This window comes from Diadema antillarum, unplaced genomic scaffold (assembly GCF_040938485.1).
Source record: "Diadema antillarum isolate AM-2024a unplaced genomic scaffold, OU_Dant_1.0 seq00000960_RagTag, whole genome shotgun sequence".
NCBI lineage: Eukaryota > Metazoa > Echinodermata > Echinoidea > Diadematoida > Diadematidae > Diadema > Diadema antillarum.
The window spans coordinates 47,901-66,428 of record NW_027271807.1 but is presented as its reverse complement, the minus strand read 5'-3'; the positions used below and the strand labels follow the sequence as shown (position 1 = coordinate 66,428).

At 38.9% G+C, this 18,528-nt stretch overlaps 1 long non-coding RNA gene across 1 annotated transcript in view; it reads right to left on the bottom strand.

Annotated features, from left to right (window-relative positions):
• Window positions 1-18,528, bottom strand: part of LOC139741874 (uncharacterized) — a 98,957-nt gene that overhangs the window by 63,162 nt on the left and 17,267 nt on the right. Inside the window, exons 2-3 of the long non-coding RNA XR_011711649.1 lie at window positions 11,584-11,647; window positions 3,089-3,161 (exon numbers count right to left, since the gene is read on the bottom strand). This is a non-coding gene — a long non-coding RNA (uncharacterized lncRNA). The remainder of the gene's footprint in view (window positions 1-3,088; window positions 3,162-11,583; window positions 11,648-18,528) is intronic.

Below are 18,528 nucleotides of genomic sequence, written 5' to 3'. Positions count from 1 at the left end.
CAACGTCCGGGCAATCTCTTTTATCCTGCCTGTTAAAATGGTCCCTGTAAATTGTTGCTTGGATGTCTCAGTAACTTTTGCCTAATTCTACCCTAGCCAGCTACGGTAATTACCCCGACATCCCATCTATTAGACCCCTCCCACGGTAACATTCCTTGGATACAATCAACATGCATGCGCAATAGTCCAAACAGAATGACATTCTGCTTGATGATCATGTGCATTGATTGTAACCACACCCCCTTTGTGCATGAACTGGTAGGTTGTTATGGAAACCTACCAGGAAAAGGTTTTCGGTGTGTGTCTGTTAACACGGTACCCCTTGCTCTCTCCTGCAGTTTTACTGCCCGAGGCAAGGAAGTTTGTTCTCTGGACGTTGCCCCAACATTGTCGGGGTAAGGTCTGTTAAAGGCAGGGCTTTTACAGAGAAGTTCAAGCTTCGAGAAGTAAAACTTTGTGAAGTTTTACCAATATGACCATGGCTTTTGTAAACATAATACACCAAATTTTCGCTTAAAGAGAAATAAATGGATAAATAGGGTGAAGGGGTTGCACATCAATAGTCTAACATTACAACAGGTGCAAAGAAACACCTGATTTAGGCATCGACCTATTGTGGAAAAGACCATAGTCAGGGAGTGGCCCATTCTGAATGTGTGGTAGCCCATTATTAGAAAACATTCTACGCCTTCACAGAAGCACCCAGCCGAATGCACTTGATGGATTCAAGCACATGAATTGATGCTCTCCATTTTGTTCGTTCATTTCTCTGCTTGTTCCTCTTCCTTCCGAATGCCTCATTTCTAAAAACAGTCTGCATTCCTTCGGATTTTTCAACCGCTAACAGACCATTGAATCGGCATCATTGTACATCGCATTTAATGGAGTTTATTGCACTCCTTCGACTAAAAACCTTTGTTGGTCATGAGAACACATTGCGTGTTGCGTACTACAATGTTCTGTCTTTATACACTCACAAAAAAAGTTCTATTATGACTATTGTTACATGGAAAGTAACTATTCCATCCAAAAACAGTTCTCCCTAAACCATTGTTACTGACAAACAACAGCCTGCAATGATAGCTTCAGTCAATATTCCCACTATTTCTTTCTCACATATTTATCAGGTACATGGACGTGAATCAGCGCATCAAAGAGAACTTAAATGCAGGCACACATAAAGGAAACCTCCCTTCCATGTTAAAGTCTGATCAAAAGAGCATGGTCAAACAGAAGAGCACAATTCATTATAATCAAACAAAAAGCGGAAAAAAGTTGTGGTATTTTCTAATTTCTGCATGTTTTCAGCACACAGCGAGGACTTTTCGATTGTAAAACGTGAATGTAGTCCGATACCTCTCCTAGTACCATCACTTATGTGACACAGATATCACTAACATTATTAATCATAGTTACCTGTTGAATCATTTTCAAACAGGCAATCTCATGGGGATTTGCTTGAAAGAATTCATCACCTTATCTTCATTGAATACATTCTAAAAAATAGTGACAAATATCAATGTTTAGTAAAAAAATGTATGAAAGATCAAATTGATAACATTAAAGTCTTTCATTAAATTGTCTTATTTCAACATGATATTAAGTGTTATGTTGGTATAAATGAATTCTATTTCTCCAATAGAATAGAGCTTGAAAAGGTCTCTATTTCCAAAAAAAATTCTAAAGATTTATGCCAGGGGGAAAAAAGCCCAAGGACGAGGAATTGCTGATTGAGAATGCCACATGACCGGGTTCATTTTGATTTTTAGATGATTTTCTGAAGTATCACCACACAATTATCTGGAAGCCCACACTCCAAGACCAATATATTTCAACCCTTCAGCTCCTGAAGGTGTGTATATATGTGCATATGTTTGTGTATTTATGTGTGTGTTTATGTGTCTGTCTGGCTGTTTTGATTGTACATTTCTTTGTAACAATCGACCTTTTATTGGAAAGAATGTAAATGAAACAGACAGACATGATAGTATATGACAGGCTCTTATTGGGCACTAGCTGTCTCTTTTGCTTCCTAAGTATTTACCATCAATCCTGGATGCTTTCTGGTTGTACAATGACTAAAAGAATTGTCACCGATAAGATGTCACCGATAAGAAGACATTCTCTTTAAAACATCACTACCACTACCTTCCTAGAAATTCAACAAACTGAAAAAAAACAACCAAAATGCCTGTCTCCAAACGAAGAAATGGAATGCTTTCTTAAGCCCCATTTAAACAGAGCCTTTTGGTCAAACTAGATTTACCACGGCAACGTCCATGTAACATCAGGGTAAGCTTTCTCTTTTTTCACCCTGCCTGTTAAAACGGTTCCCTCAAAATGTTGTTCGGACGTTGCCGTGGTAACTTTTGCCAACTTCTATCCTATCCAGGGAGTGTAATTGCCACGACACTACCCTGGCAACTCTCCTATAAGAACGCAACTGCGGTAACATTCCCTCAATACACTCAACATGCATGCGCAACATTGCAGACAGAGAATAATTGACACACTGCGCGCTAATCATGTGCAAGGATTGCAACCAATAATCTCTATTTATTTGAGATCAGTGATTGTAACCACGTTTTGTTTATCGACACGCGGCGCTGGCCGGTGGGTGGGGTAGTAGCATCAGTGGACACACCCCCTTCGTAGAAACCTACCCGCATAAGGTTTTTCGGTGTGTATCTGTCAACACGGTTCCCCTCGCTCTCTCCTACAGTTTTATTGGAATTTTAGAGGAATTTTGTTCTCTGAACGTTGTCGCAACACTGTTGCAGTAAGGTCTGTTAAAACAGGGCTTCTCACACTTAAGCACAAACAACCCAAAAATTGAAGACATTTATTCATCAAAATGAAACAATGAAAATAAACTACTGAGAAGACATGATCCTTTCATTTCTCAAAAACTTAAGGCAACATCCAGTTGTAATCCCTTATGTAATACAGCATGTTGCCCCTACTGACGAAATGTTGCCACAACTTTGTGTCCACTGTGTACAAACTGTACACCATGGCAACAGGAATGACAAGAGTCATAAACTCTGTTTAAAACCCTGTTATGATTGATAAACAAGGGCAACAATACCTTCACTTTGTCACTGTTGTGCTTTTGTTTTCAGTTCCGACAAATGAAAAGATCTTTGTTGTGAGCCAAGTGTCTGTGTGAGGAAAAGAAAAGAAAAGAAAAGAAAAAAGAGACCGGAATTAAAAGATGTAGCCACAATAATGCTTTAACACACTTGATCTATATATTATCCTTGCATGGTATGGAACTTATTGAAACACAGTGCATGGGGGCAATAACATCAAACAATGCAAACATTGCGCATTTCAAACTATCGCAGAAGAGAAAAAGAAACATTCCGGAAAATCAGTTCAAAGAAATCCCCACCTGCACGATCAGGGCATGTTAGTCTCATGCAAGGAACACATTTCACGCTATGCCCATGAAAAATTTTGGAGGGTGGGGGAAAAGGGGGGAATCCATTTTTGTGCAGGATTTCGAGTGTCTTATTTTTTCTTACTGACAGCACTCCTATGGATACAAATAAAACAATGATTGCTATAAATGCTTGTTCACACTCCTTTTCCCTTTTCTTTCTCCATGATACGCACGCACAATTTCTAAGAATTGATCGTTCCGTGAAAGGACGTGGTGTAATTAACTTCTTTTGAGGCAAATGGAAACCGCAGTGTATGACGCACATAATACAGAAAGGAAGGACAGTCAGAGAGGATATAATAAAAGAAGAGACAATTGTTACAAAATATCCCCATATATTCCTCCCCTTTTTTGTCACGCTATTGTAAAAGGTGATGCTCTATTGCCCTTTCATTGAGAGATGACTTTTCAATGGGTATTTTTCTCTTTCTTTTTTTTTTTTTTGTTCCCTCACAGGCACTCTTAGCGGCTTTCTTTTGACTGCCATCACAACGACAGAAACAATGCCACGAAGAGAACCTCCTAGCTGGCCGAGAGCGCACTTGTTGAGTGACACTAAAGACTACCGCCAAATTACAATCCATAAGTATCAAGATTCTCAGAGGATGAGTGCTTGTCCCCCACCTTTTTCTTGTGTTGATACAAAATTCCCTCTTCTTCTTCCCTTTTCTTTCTTTTTGTCCAATATAATGACAAATTTTCTCCTGTATTTTGAGTACATGGCTAATATTCTAGGAGTATGGTATGTGCATTTCAAGTGATTTCAAGCAGCTTGGACCATTATGAAAAAGGAGGTCCCCGCTTGTATAATTACTTTCACAACATTTTTTTCCCCCTGACAACATTCAGGGATCTGACCATTTTATCAGAATCAGCAGTTGAGTGGTAACTCTTTATGTGCCACGTTCGCACGTCAGACTCAGTCAACGGCATGCCAACTTCACATATTCTGCTCAAACCCACAAACCCGCCCAAACCGATCGATAAATCACCAAATGCCGCAGTACAATGAAAGCTTTTCTCGCGCTTCCGCTCGTCTCACATGTAGCTTGCGTTTTATGTGGTGATTGACTATCAAGCGGTGTTCCCTCATAGATTTGCATGCAAATTCTAATTTTCTGTCACTGTTTTGTGCGCAAAAGTCATGCCTGTATAGTAATGTAAAACTCTACTGGTCATTTCAAAGAAAAACAATCATCGATTTGTCATACAATTTTCATCAAAGCAAAGCTTCTCAGTTTCTCTACAACTCTGCTCACTACATGTCCAGCTGAACAGAATTTTGTATAGAAGTTACATAGATTTGAAAAACAGAATGTTTCCTCACAGCATGACTACTTTGTTGTCTCAAAATAATGTGGCACAGAGGGGGTTTCAACCATGGCATATAAAGAGTTAATAATGAGACATTGGCCAAAATTTTGACCACTGCTTCAAACAAAGCACATCAGAGCAATCAGAGCATCTTTTTTTCTAAAATCTTGTTCTTTAGCCTTCAGACTTTACATTAAAGGTAGGGGATACCTTTTACAGACCTCCAAAAATGCAGCAATTTGAACCTCAGGGGACTTGTTTAGGCCACTGCTGAGAAATTTGGAAGTCAACAGTTATCTACAATTTGAATAATGCACAAAACTCAACTACTCAGTAGTTCTGTGTGTCAGCCACACTTAAGCCTTTTTGTTGCAGTCTTCTGTATTTTTTTAATCTATAAACACAAATCTAAAAGTATAAGAGCTGATGTTATAACATATAGAGTGTGTGGCAAGAATGTATATAGAAATGTTTGTAAGTTTTGATGAACTTTCTTCACAAAATATACATGATGGACACACATGCAGTGCATGGGTCTGCAAAGGTAGCCTAGTAATGTACTGGAATTTACGGTGAGCCCCGAAAAAAAATTCAATTCAAAATCTAACGGTCAATAAAAATGTACTAAATGTTACCTTCCACTTTCAATACTTTATGGGAGTTTCTAAAATGATACTCTCTTCAACATACCACTGTATTTATACAACTCTTCATTTGAGGCATGCAAATGGGATTCCCTACCTTTAAATTCTGAATGAAGCCCTGTTTTAACAGACTTTACGCGGGCATCACGTATTGTTTTAGAGTGGGCACATCAAAGGAATGTTTCCGCGGTTAAATTCTAATAGAAGGTTGTCGGGGTAATGTCGTGGTAGTGTCATGGCAATTACACTAGCTGGTGAAGGTAAAATTCGGCAGAAGTTACTGCGACAATGTCTGAGCAGCATTGTGTGGGGGCCGTTTAACTCTACAATGTACTTTGAAAGGTCTGTTAAAACAGGGCTATAGACTAACCATTTTGCCAGGATAGTGCCGCATCAAATTAAAAAAACTGTCACTAGAATTAGCAACTGGTCTGTACGTGATATCAATGGACTTTTACAAATAGTAACACCTCCGTACCATCATGTGAATAGCGATTCAAATTAGCACTCGTGATTCCAGTTGGCATACATAATATGGCCAAAATGTGTCGTCTGAATCACAATTATAGTGATGCATTGTATCACTAGAATCATGATTCAAAGCACACACTCTCAATATCCATGTGAAAATGGCCTTAACTTGACAACCATGAAACTGCAGATTATTACCTGCTGTGATATACAGGCTACATCTATGCCTTTGTCTATTCTTTGTATGTGTGTGTTTATTTCAACAGTTGGAGTCGAAACACTTCCATGAATCCTGTATACATAGTCCTTGACAAAAGCGATCAAATAACTTAAATAGCACTGCATGCCTTACAATAAAAGATATGCACAAGCTCTGCTATATTGAATAGAATTGTTGGGTAATGTTTTTTTTTTCATGTTAGAACAAAAGGAAATGTGCTTGCTCAGAACAAAAGCATCACATTCCTAGCATTGACTGAGAGCACAGACAAATGAAAAGCATTCACACTGAAAAGAATCTTGTTGAAGAACACTGACTGTGTTTATTTCTTTAGCCATGGTCACATTGGCAAAAGATAGTGAAGTTTTAAAAAAAATAAGAAAAAAGTTTAACTTTGAGAAATCAAACTTTGAGAAGTCTTTGCGAAGTTTAACTTCGAGAAGTTTTCAGAAAGTTTGCTCGTCTGTCTACACTGGCAGCCAAATTCTTGATATTTCAGTTCTCAAAGCTAAGGCCACTGGAGCGCATGAGTAGCATAGAAGAAAGAGCGTGCCGTCTGACAGCTAATGATTGTAATGTCACAATGTACACAGGTGCATCTCAATCAGGCACAACCCGCAAATTATTGATCGATGCCGCAAACAGGTGGTGGACTGATCACATGACGAACTTCACAAAGTTTCGGTAGTAAACATTAACATTTCTCGAGTTTGAGAGGAAAGTTTCGCAAGAAGTTTCACAAGAAGTTTTCAGGAAGTTTGTGGTCACACTAGCAAAACTTCCAGATCTTAAACTCCTCAAAGTTAAACTTTGCGATCTTTTTCCAGTGTGACCGCTGCTGTTGTCTCCAGTCTTTACCAAGCAAGTGGCAAAGACAGCAGTCTGAAAACAGGTGTTCAAAAACACAGCATTTTCCACAGAGTTGTTTTTGTCATGCAAATTACTGTTCATATACAGGCACAGCCTAAGAAAAAACCAGGAGAAAGTCATCTTTTCTCACCAAGAGTATGTAAGGAACAGCAAAAATTGTTTGGCAGTGGCTTGCCTAACCTATCACCACCAAGGTATACAAAATAACAATCTCCCACTAAGGCTGCGTTCACATAGAAGTATTCGGTATTCGGTATTCGCTATTCGCTATTCGCTATTCGGGCACCGAATACACCATCACCCGCACCGTCAACTCACCATCCCATGCAGTGAGGATTTCTTCCTCCTACATCCCAGCAAATCTTATTACCAATTTCTAAACTGCATCAGAATGTCAGTCTACATGCTTATTTTTGCTAAAGGGCAAATCCAGACCAAAAGTGTCATTATTTCATAAACGAGAGACGGTATACGCTGCAAGAAAATCGAACAAGTTCGATTCCCACTTTGCTATACTTTTCGCAGCTATTCGGTACTTTCGAATAGTGCCCTCCTATGTGAACCGGTGTGAGGAAATCCTATCGTTCGATTCAAGCTATTCGCGTGCCCTCGAAAAACGAGCCCGAATACCCGAATAGTATACTTCTATGTGAACGCAGCCTAATGGCTCGGTCACAAATACCATTAAAGGGACTGTACAGTACTGGTTGAGGTTGGGGATTCAGGTTCATAATATTCCTAAGTGAGATGATGAGAAACCTCTTATGAAATATGAAAGAGCATGCAATTTTAAGAAGGATTCAACATTTGATGAAAATTGGTTTTCAAATGGCTGAGATATTAAAAAAAAATGATAATAATAAAAGGCGACAGGCCACGCCTTTTATTAGGATCGCTTTGTTTCACCTTGTTTTTGGATATCTCAGCCATTTCAAAACCGATTTTCATCAAATAAACTTTTGATACCCCTTCGAATTGCATGCTCTTTGACATCTCATAGAGTGGTTTCTGAATATCTCGCAAAATGTTAAAAGCTAAATCCTCACCTCAACCAGAACTGTACACACCCTTTAAGAACTGTTACGAACGCCGTACGAAAGATTTTTAGACAATTTCGTAAGATCTTCTTAAGCAGGCCGTACGAAACCAGCGTTCTTAGACCATTCATAGACCGTTCATAGCCTGGTCGATGGTCTTACCCAAGATTTTTTTAACTTCGTACCAAACCCTCTCTTCGTAAGGCGGCTGCACGAACTTAAAAATTTGTACGAACAGTGACATTTGTACGAACGCATCGTTTGTACGAACCTTTGTGACCGTAGCTTTACCTGTCACCACCAAGGTATACAAAATAACAATCTCCCACTTACAGGAAGGCACTGACTGTTATACGCTGCTAACGTAATGCCCCTGTCACACTCTGCCAGATAAGGCAAACGCATGAGAAACGAATGTCAATTTTTGGCATCCATTGATCTGTTAAAATGTGTTTCATGTCGCATTTATCCTTTGGATGGACGCTTGTCTTCCAGTGATTTCCGTCAGAGCGGCCAGAGAACTGTGTGCATTCACAAAGTTTTTTCTTGCCCAAAACAGCCGATAGCACAATCCGATCCCTGCCCGATAGTCTTCGCATTTTCTTGTGTATTTGTACTGTACTTTGTCATTTTCCATGCGTTTCCATCCGCTAGGCATCCTATAGTATAGAGCCTGTTGCTGCAAGAGATGCAACGAATGGAACGGCTATGTATAGCACATCAAACGCCTAGGATGCATGGTTCTCTGACGTTAGATGTACGTCTCATGCGTCACCAATTTGTTCCTTATGCACTTTGCCATTTGGGCATGCGGTTCATATTCGTTTCTCATGCCTTTGCGCACGTTCCATTGTCCTGTATACAATCACCCCAGGTGCATTTTGTTCGGTCCATAGACAGTGCATGTACGCTCCTCTAAAACGGAAACTTTACACTTTGTCCACCGAACTGACGATCTGAACAACGGAGGAGCAAAATATTCTTGTACGGTGGGCCTATCCAGCAAAGTGTGACAGGGGCCTTATCAATATCAGGTAAAGCAGTGATTTTCTTTCATTGAGTGAAAACATCTCACACAATAGACAGCAGTCTCTTCAGCGACTCAAGAATTGCAAGTATCCTTGCATTGTTGTTTTTAATGCATTCAATGTAATGAAAGGAAATATATGCTTCCCAGATGTTGACTGACGGACAATTATGGTCATCTGGTCTTAACAAGTTTGTTTTTTGTTTGAACATGAATTCTAAATATTGTCAGATCAGGCAAGCTTTTAATGCATTATGTCACTTTGAAAATGAGTGAAGTACCTAACCAAAAACAACAAAAGGTCATTCGTACTGATGTGCACATACAGTGTATAGCTGGAAGCGAACTGCGAAGTAGCTTATTGGCTAATATGCACACATAAATGACATCATTATTTCTTGGTCCTTTCTTTTAAGAAAAAATTTCCATGCAATACAAAATATCTAACCGGCATGAGTTGGAAAGAACAAATGAATAAACAACAGTCTTCATTGGTTCAGTGGTCCCTTTAAATTCATCCCTGCTCAGAACGAAGAAAAAAATGCAATATACAACAAACCAAGAATGTTTCTGTGTCTTGAAACTTCAAAACAATTTCTTTACCTTTATGTACAATCTTTTCTGCCCATCACACCTTACAACTCTGTAGCTTTGTGATACACCAATTCATGTGAATGTGGATTCATCATTGAATACTCAATGGTAAGCATTCTCATAATATTATAATCCCCCCCCCCTGGAAAAAAAAATAAAAGAAAGTAATTCAGGCTTATGGAGAGAGTTTCTTGTGTTGGCTCTCAACAAGCCAGAACCTCGCACATGGTACATACATAAGAAAATTGGACGTCTCTCTTAAACTGCAGGCATTTTCAGAAGGTCAATGGCCTGCCACACACACACACACACACACACACACACACACACACACACACGCACACACATGGACTGACACACTCTGTGCACTAACTTTAGTCTATGCCAGCAGACCCGGGCATGTTAGATCCAGCAAACAGCGAATGCACGGTGTGATCACGTATCAAAGGTCTGCAGCATTCCTTCGTCAAGCGGAGACATCGTACATGGGAGCTCTTATCATGCAAATTTTTTGCCACATATTGTTTATAGAAGTTTACCATGATGGTATCATTACAGACAAAAAAGTAGCTGCAGCATCGAGGAACAAGAGCTGGCATACCCCGATTCCAAAACAAGTGTAATGTTTAGATGTTTAAAATGGCAAGACTACCACTCAGTGGTATAGTGCACTTTTTCTCATACTGGCTCACATTCTCTGGTCTCGTAATTGCTGTGTGGACTCTCCTCTCCTCCCCCCCCCCCCCCCCTTCCCCACGTGAATCCTCGAGCACGCATTTACGCGACCGGTGCCAAAAGTCAATGAAGAGACTGATCTGGAGTTCATTCAGCAATATTCAGTCATGTCCCCCCCCCCACCCTTTTTCTTTTTTTCTTTCCACTTTCCATCTGAATGCCAGCGAGGATAAAAAAATGCAAAAGGCGGGACACATCCTAAATAGTTCCGAAGCCTGGTGAGAGTTCAACAGAATGCGGGTCAATTTCTGCCAATGGGTGATTCGCATTGAGAGGGCCGCAGGGCGGAATCGAAAATCAACTCTCAAACGTGATGGAGCCCTTCTCGAGCACTAGCCCTGCGACATGTAACGTGGCAAATACAATGTATTGTTTTTCGGCGGGCGAACTATCTAAAAGAAATTTTTGAAACTCTGGGCTTAGAGGACCCTCTGATGCATTAAAAAAACAAAGTACAACCATTACACGGAATACAATAAAAATTGAAATTGTAGTTTCACCATAATTTCACAGACTACTAGAACCCGTATGTCCTTCCCCACCATTACTTATCATAGATTTGGTGTGTATGAATTAAATTGTATCCTGAGGCCTGCTTCATTTTATACATTTGAAAAAGAATGATTTCCTACCTCAAGTTGCGTTTGTTTTTGTGATGCAGCACAATTTGTTTGTGGAACTGGTTATATCTTGAAATGTGAAATTCTCATGTCCCAACCCAGTTTTAAAGGAAGTTCGTGGCACTCGACAAGTTGTAAGTTCTGAAAGGCTATTTGCTTCCCAGACACTTTATCACATCTATTGCATTGACATCATAACATCTGCTGCCCCTCATTTATAAAACATTTGAGCGGCTGATCAAATACAGTTTTCACTCTCATTTCTCTTTGCAAGAAGTTTTAACGGCAACAAAACATAGCAGAAAGTTCAGAAGGATAGGGAGTTAAAAGAATGAAAACAGATCAGCAAGGTCAGAGGAACTCACTATGAAAATCTAAGTGTTACATGTTCACAAGTTTTGTACACTGTATCTTTCATATGAGATTGAAATTAGCCACCATGATGGAGAGGTGGAGTTATCTTCATTTGTTAAGCAGAAAAAAAAATGTCTCCCGGAGATGAATCCAAAGTTAGTGTGTCTATTCTGGTCACTAAGCTCTATACCAAACTAAAAAGTTCTGCAAAGAAAGAATGAGCCGATGAGTTGGGGGGGGGGGGGAACATACCTCATTAGGATTCTCTGTTCATGTTGCCAAGTCAACCCCTTTGACCAAAAATGAAGCAAGAAGCCTGAAAAGAAAGGAAAGTATATAATGCTGTGATACAGATACAAAATACTGACTTATCAGTGTACTGTATACGCTATATATTTCGCGTGGGTTTTATTTTTGCGAATTCCGCGAGTCGGGAGCTATTCGCGAAATTAACAACACCCGAAAATATTACCTTCCACAATGAATCCCTTGCGTTGATGATACGAACATTTCAGTACTAGTATACCATGTCACGGCTTACCGAACAGACCATACTGGCTAAGCTTGTTTACGCACGTCCACGTTTACTTACGAATACTGTAGAGAGCCAATCCATTATCGCAAGGGGACCACTCGTCAGAAATCTAGCGCGATGGACTTAACCACTTCAAAAATGTTGAATTCTAACTTACTAGTTCGCAGAGTTTGGTAAGTTTTTTTCATGCAGTGTATAACTAGTATCATTCTTATTTGCTAGTAAGTTGAAAATTCACACTTTCTTTGCCACTTCATATTTTCTCTGGTCCCCCAATCGCGAATTTAACCACTCGCGAAAATGTGTGACAGCGGCAATTCGCGAAAATTTATGTACACGAAAATTATAGCGTATACAGTATTATACTCAATCGAGATCTAAACAATATGTGAATCCAAAAATTAGGCAACCATACCAGTACTACAAATGAATGCAGTATGCGTCATCCAGTTGATATGATAGGAAGGATTGTTAAAGTGAGAAACACTTTTACGAAGCTACCAAGCTCACAAAATTTTTGCGGTGTTCACATTTTTCATAACTTTATTCAAGAAGTATCCCACTTCTCCTAATGACAGCAACTTTAAACTACTGTACATGGGTTTAAACGTCACTGTAGGCAGTGTAACTGTTTCTTTGTGGTGTTGGATGGCTATGAAAAAAATAACAAAATCTGCACGAGACCTTACACTTAACTATAAAATAAATATTAACCTTTTCAACTGAGCCTTATCGACACTATCAGCCATTACAATATCGAAACACAAAGTGCACATAGATGACAATAATACAGAAAGAAGAGAAAATGAGGGTTGTACTCACTCAAAACACAATGGTTAAATAAATTTCTGATTAAATGCTGCTGGTAGTTGACTGTACAGTGGCAAGAATTATCTCATTACACAACGCAAATTGCAGCACTCGAAGTACGGTAATTGTCATCTAATCGTATCTTAACATTATCAGGACACAAAGATCATGTTTATTATCTTGCCGCCAGGAGATGAGTGGCTATTAGCATTCTTCTGTAGACACAAAAACACATACACAGACAAAGCTCAATTAACTTATCTCTCAGAATAGAAGGAAAATGTACAATTTTGTTTTTTAGTAACACACACACACACACAAACAAACACACACAATTCATAACTTTTTTCCCTCAACAACAACAAAAAAATGTACTGTGAACAGGTTACTGAAAAATAGGGCAGCTTGGATGATTTTTGCTCTTTTTTTACTCCATTAGAGCATGAATGTATTGTGCATAGGTTGCACAGAGTGAGATGTGCAGCAATATGTGTGTACACATGTAGATATTGCCCAAACAAGCAGCATTGGGCTTTCTCATGAAAAAAAGAGAAATTTCAAACTGCTTGAAACACTTATTTTAAGGTATGAAACTGTCTACAACACTCTCAGGTTTTCTGCACAACAAATTTGATTGCAAAAGCATCACAATGTCTATATGCAATATCATTATTTAAATAAAGTAAGGTCAGGGATATTTTCTAGGGTTGTGCAAATTACGATAGGTATGTTTTCAGTTGTTGTTTTTTTTGCCTTATATTCTTTTCATGCTAGTCACTAGGGGCATTACCTGGGAGATTCAACAGGAAATAAAAAAATGGAACATCTGTGAAAAGCTTCTTTCAAACTAGCGAATGAGCTCCTCCTTGAATTTCTCGTCATTTCTTCTGCAGTAGAAGTACATATTGTGTTGCATGCACAAAATGGCACACAGGACAGTGTTGGCATGCACTGTCCTTTGCTATTCCCCCAGGAGTTTAGCCATGATGCCTCTCATACTACAGCATCACCCTGGAGTTCTCGGGGACACTCTGGATCGAGTTTTAAACCAGGGATGGTTCATGGGTAAAATCTCTGAAAAGTCATCCAGCATTTTACCCGGAGTTTCAACCTCGAGACCGTTCATACAGGAGCAATACCCCAGGCTCACCCAGGTGCACCTGAGGTGAAATCTGCTAACTGTGAAAGGGGTACTGTACGAGCTGAAATTTTCGCGTACAGATATTTTTGCGAATTGCTACTTGGAGAACATTTTCGCATGTTGTTAATTTCGCGGTTGCGAGGGTCTAACTGAACTTAGTGATTCACGCATTGTTATTTTCGCGTGTTGTTATTTTCGCAGTTCAAAGGCGATTCGCGAAATTCACGAAAATAAAACTGCCGCGAAAATTTCAGCTCGTACAGTATTAGTTATTTAAAAGCGGGGTAAAAGGTGTGGACTCCCTCCCCAGCTAGCTCACACAAATGAACACACATTACAACTGCTCACCAGAAGTTGGGAATATGATTATGCGCTAAGAACCAGAGTTCATCTCCTTTGAACTTGAACTCTCACCCCCATTTATCCTACATTAGGCATTGTTTAACTCATTTGTAAACCGTCTTACCAAATTATATTGCCATCATGCGTTCCTAGCAACAGACAGATGTCAATTACAAAGTCATTTTCCACATCTATAGGTTCAATGACATTTGACCTTCTACCCTTCTGCTTTGCTCACTAAAACTGCCCCTTTACTAAACTACTAGCTGTCTTGCTGCATGATATTACTATTAAATGTCTATGGCTAAATTGTTTAACAATGCTGGTATTGTCCAAATAAAAGTACATTAAACAGAAGTGACCATCACAGATGGACCAGAAAAGTACAAAAACCCTCTCCACTTATCAAAAGGAGTTTAGAGGCATAAAAAGGTGTACAATGAACCCGTAAGAGATCAAAATAATACTGGCACAGGCACACAAATACCATTATGTAATAGATTATAATAAATGCTGGTCAAAAGACAAAACACTTAAAGCCCTGCTCTTGAAATTGAGGTTATATTGCACTCAAGAATGCACTATTCATCTTTCTTGTGTGTTTTCAAAGTACTGAGCAAATTTGTCTGAACTTTACAATGCACTTCCACAGTGGCTAACAATGGCTACAAAGTGTAAAACGATACACATCAAGCCATTGTCATTTGAGATTATTATGGTCTGGTAACTTCTTTTTTTTTATTGTTTGATGATGTAATAGCTCTATGCTCAACAATAACAGGACAGGTAAGTTTGAAGATTTTTTGATGGGTATGGACACGGGACGATGTACTTTGAGTAGGATTAAATTTTTTTTATTGTTTGATGATGTATACGGGTGCTTTATGCTCTGTAATAATAAGACAGGTAAGTTTAAAGATTTTTTGATGGGTATGGACACGGGATGATATACCTTGAGCAGGATTAACTTTTCTTTTTTTTATGACGTAATGCTTTATGCTCCACAATGACAGCACAGGTAAGTTTTAAGTTTTTTAATGGGTATGGACACAGGACGATGAACTTTTGAGTAGGAATGGCTCTTTGTGCACCATAGTCACACATCGGACTCACTCGATGGCTTGCCAACTTTGCATAGTGCTTATATTTGCTCAAACACACAACTGGACACAAACTGATCAATGAATTGCAATATCTCACATACATTGAATGCATCAAGGGCAATTCAAATCCTTAGACATACAGCTCATGGGTTGTAAAGATGGATTTAGTGGTGTTCCATAGGCATTTTTCTTATAAATTCTGATTTTTTTATTTTTTTTTTGGTCGAGGTTGTGTCTTTGTAATGCCTCCTATACAAATGCAAAGTATAAAAGAGAAAATTAGCATTTCATTTGTGTGTGTGCGTGTGTGTGTGTGTGTGAGTGTGGGATGTAGTTTCCACAAACTCTCATATAACTGCATACAGTATTGTGTCCTTCTTTCATACTATACTTTGTCATGGAAAATGATATACTTGGGAGACTTTTTGCACACTTGACCTCACCAACTACACTATTCTTTGTCACTCTTTCATCAATAATACAAAGAGTGTACTTCTATATGATTTTGCGAACAATACTGCTTTCTTTGTCTGCAAATATACTGGGAAAAAAAAGTCAATCATCTGAAAGAAAAGTCAATTGTCTGAAAATGGAAAATCCAGCCACATCACAAATTTTGAACAAAGCAGAAATACACAGCACTAAACCAACTTGTAGTATGATCATCGTATCATCAAGTAATGTATCAAAGGAGTATGGGCTTCATTTGTTTACACAAAATCAAAAGTTTTCAACTCTTTATGAGCCATGTTCGCATGCCCGGCTTACTTAACGGCTTGCCAGGTTCACATATTCTGCTCAAAATGATGCACAACCTCGCCCAAACTGATCGATAAATTTCCAAATGTGCAGTACACTGAAAGCTTCAACCGTGATTCCATTCCTCACACAGATATCTTGCAATCTGCAGTGATGGAATGGGGATAGTGTTGCTTCACAGCCTGGAGTTTTTTGAGTAAATTGTGATTTTCTGTCGTGGTTGCGCCAGCCAAAGTTATGCCTCCAAGATCAGGACAATAACATACAGGTATTGGCCATTTACAATCAATCATAGCTTTGTCATACAATTTAAATCGCAGCAAATCTTTGAATTTTCTCTACAACTTTGCCCACTGCATGTCTAGCACAAATGCTTTCCTACAAAGAAAGTTACATGGCGTTGAAAACAGGGTTTTTAAAAAAACATGCTCATAATGCTCTGCGATCTCAGAATAATGTGGCATACAAGGAATTAAAAGATACGAATGGCTAAGATGGGGTACTATGTAGCATGTACCCCATTAATACACTTTGTGTTGCTTTCTCCTTTAATCTCCTATCTCATCATATCTCAACATTGTCTTTAAAGGGTGTGTACAGTTCTGGTCGAGGTGAAGATTTAGCTTTTAACGTTTTGCGAGATATTTAGAAACCACTCTATGAGATGTCAAAGAGCATGTAGTTCTAAGGGGTATCAAAAGTTTATTCGATGAAAATCGGTTTTGAAATGGCTGAGATATCCAAAAACAAGGTGAAACAAAGAGATCCTAATAAAGTTGTGGCATGTCGCCTTTTATAATTAGCACTTTTTTATATCTCAGCCATTTGAAAACCAATTTTCATCAAATAAACATTGAATCCTTCTTAAAATTACATGCTCTTTCATATTTCATAAGAGGCTTTTCATTATCTCACTTAGGAATGTTCAAAACATGAATCCCTACCTCAACCAGTACTGTACAGTCCCTTTAACCTGCTGAGGATGATTTGATTTTGCTACAACACATATTTCCAATAGATACCTGCCCAAGTATACTCGGGACTCGTCCTCAATGGGTTAAAGCTGCCAAGGAACAGTTAAGATGAAGTGCACTTTTCTCAGATGACCAGTACCAGCATTTGTGGGCAAGTCTTACAGATCAGGTGTGCACTCATCGTGCATTTCAAGGAACAAAGTAGGTGTTCACCTTTAAAGTAAAAAGGTGATATAGATCTCCAAACTGCAGTAATGCATACCATTACACTAGGCCCATTCACTCACACCCGAAAGTAAAGATTTTGAAGAACCAGTGTCTATAACTTGATCAAAAAAAACTGTCAAGTCTTAAGCATGAATGCAAAAAATTAGAGAAATGATCAGTGATAGCTTGAAGAGAATTGGAAAGTGTCTAGAATATTATGAAAACTTGACTGGTAATGTGAGAGTAGAATAAAGTCTTTTTCATTTATATGAATAAGGAAAGACAATTAGAGGATAGAAAATGATGTCAGTATCAATTTGATAATTTTTAACAAAATCTGTCAGTCACAACACATATGTAGATGGCACCAGTCACAGGATAGACACACAGATGGCAATTGTGATTGTATTGAATGTACAAATGTAAAATGCACCAACGTTCGTGAACATGTGCACAACTGCAATTCTGTTAATGGTGCATTCTTTTTCAACCTTTCTTCTTCTTTTTCAACCTTCTTATGTACAATTATGACTATGATGTATGCTATTCTTTTCATAATTACGTCCCTCTGCACCTCAGAATAGGATACTAGATCAAAGGCGCATTACAAATGCTGTACTTATTATTATTATTATTATTCTTTCATTATTGGTGGGGATAATGCCAGATTTCACTCAATTTCTATTCCATTGTTGCCTTTGATCCATGTGATCTATAGAAATATCATTTTTCTCCTCCGGGTGCACTTTACTTTATGTCCTACTGAAGGTCAAAAACACATGCTCGAAAAAAAAGTTCAATGAATGAAGACGGAAAGAACATGACCCACACTGAGAAATTTTGTAACTTGTGAACAAATGTTTTGTTAGTCGCCATCAAAGACCGACTCGTAATGTAAGGGAAAACTTACAGTAGGAATTCACAAACTTGTGTACCACCAACTAGGGGTGCAAGAGTGTGAACGTGCTCCCAAATACCTGGAATTGCCGCACAATCACTCAAGATGTGATGGCTAGCGCTGGTGCTTCGCTTACGCAAGCCCCTCGCTCGCTCTCTCCATGAGCCTCAGTTCATTGCCCCTGTCCGCTTGCCAGAATAAAGATACCATGCTGCTAGCCCACTGAGGGATTGAATACCCAACTCAGCAGCACAGTAACTTCTAACCCCCCTCCCTTTTCTGTTTCTTGTTTTGTTTTAAAATCATGTATATCCATCCTTGCGCAGGCTGGAAGTTTGTCGATCAAGCCATTTTCCCTTCTTTCTCTCTCTTTTCCTTTCTCCCCCTTCCTCTCTGCCTGTTTATGTGTGTCTGTAAAGCTCTCCCCA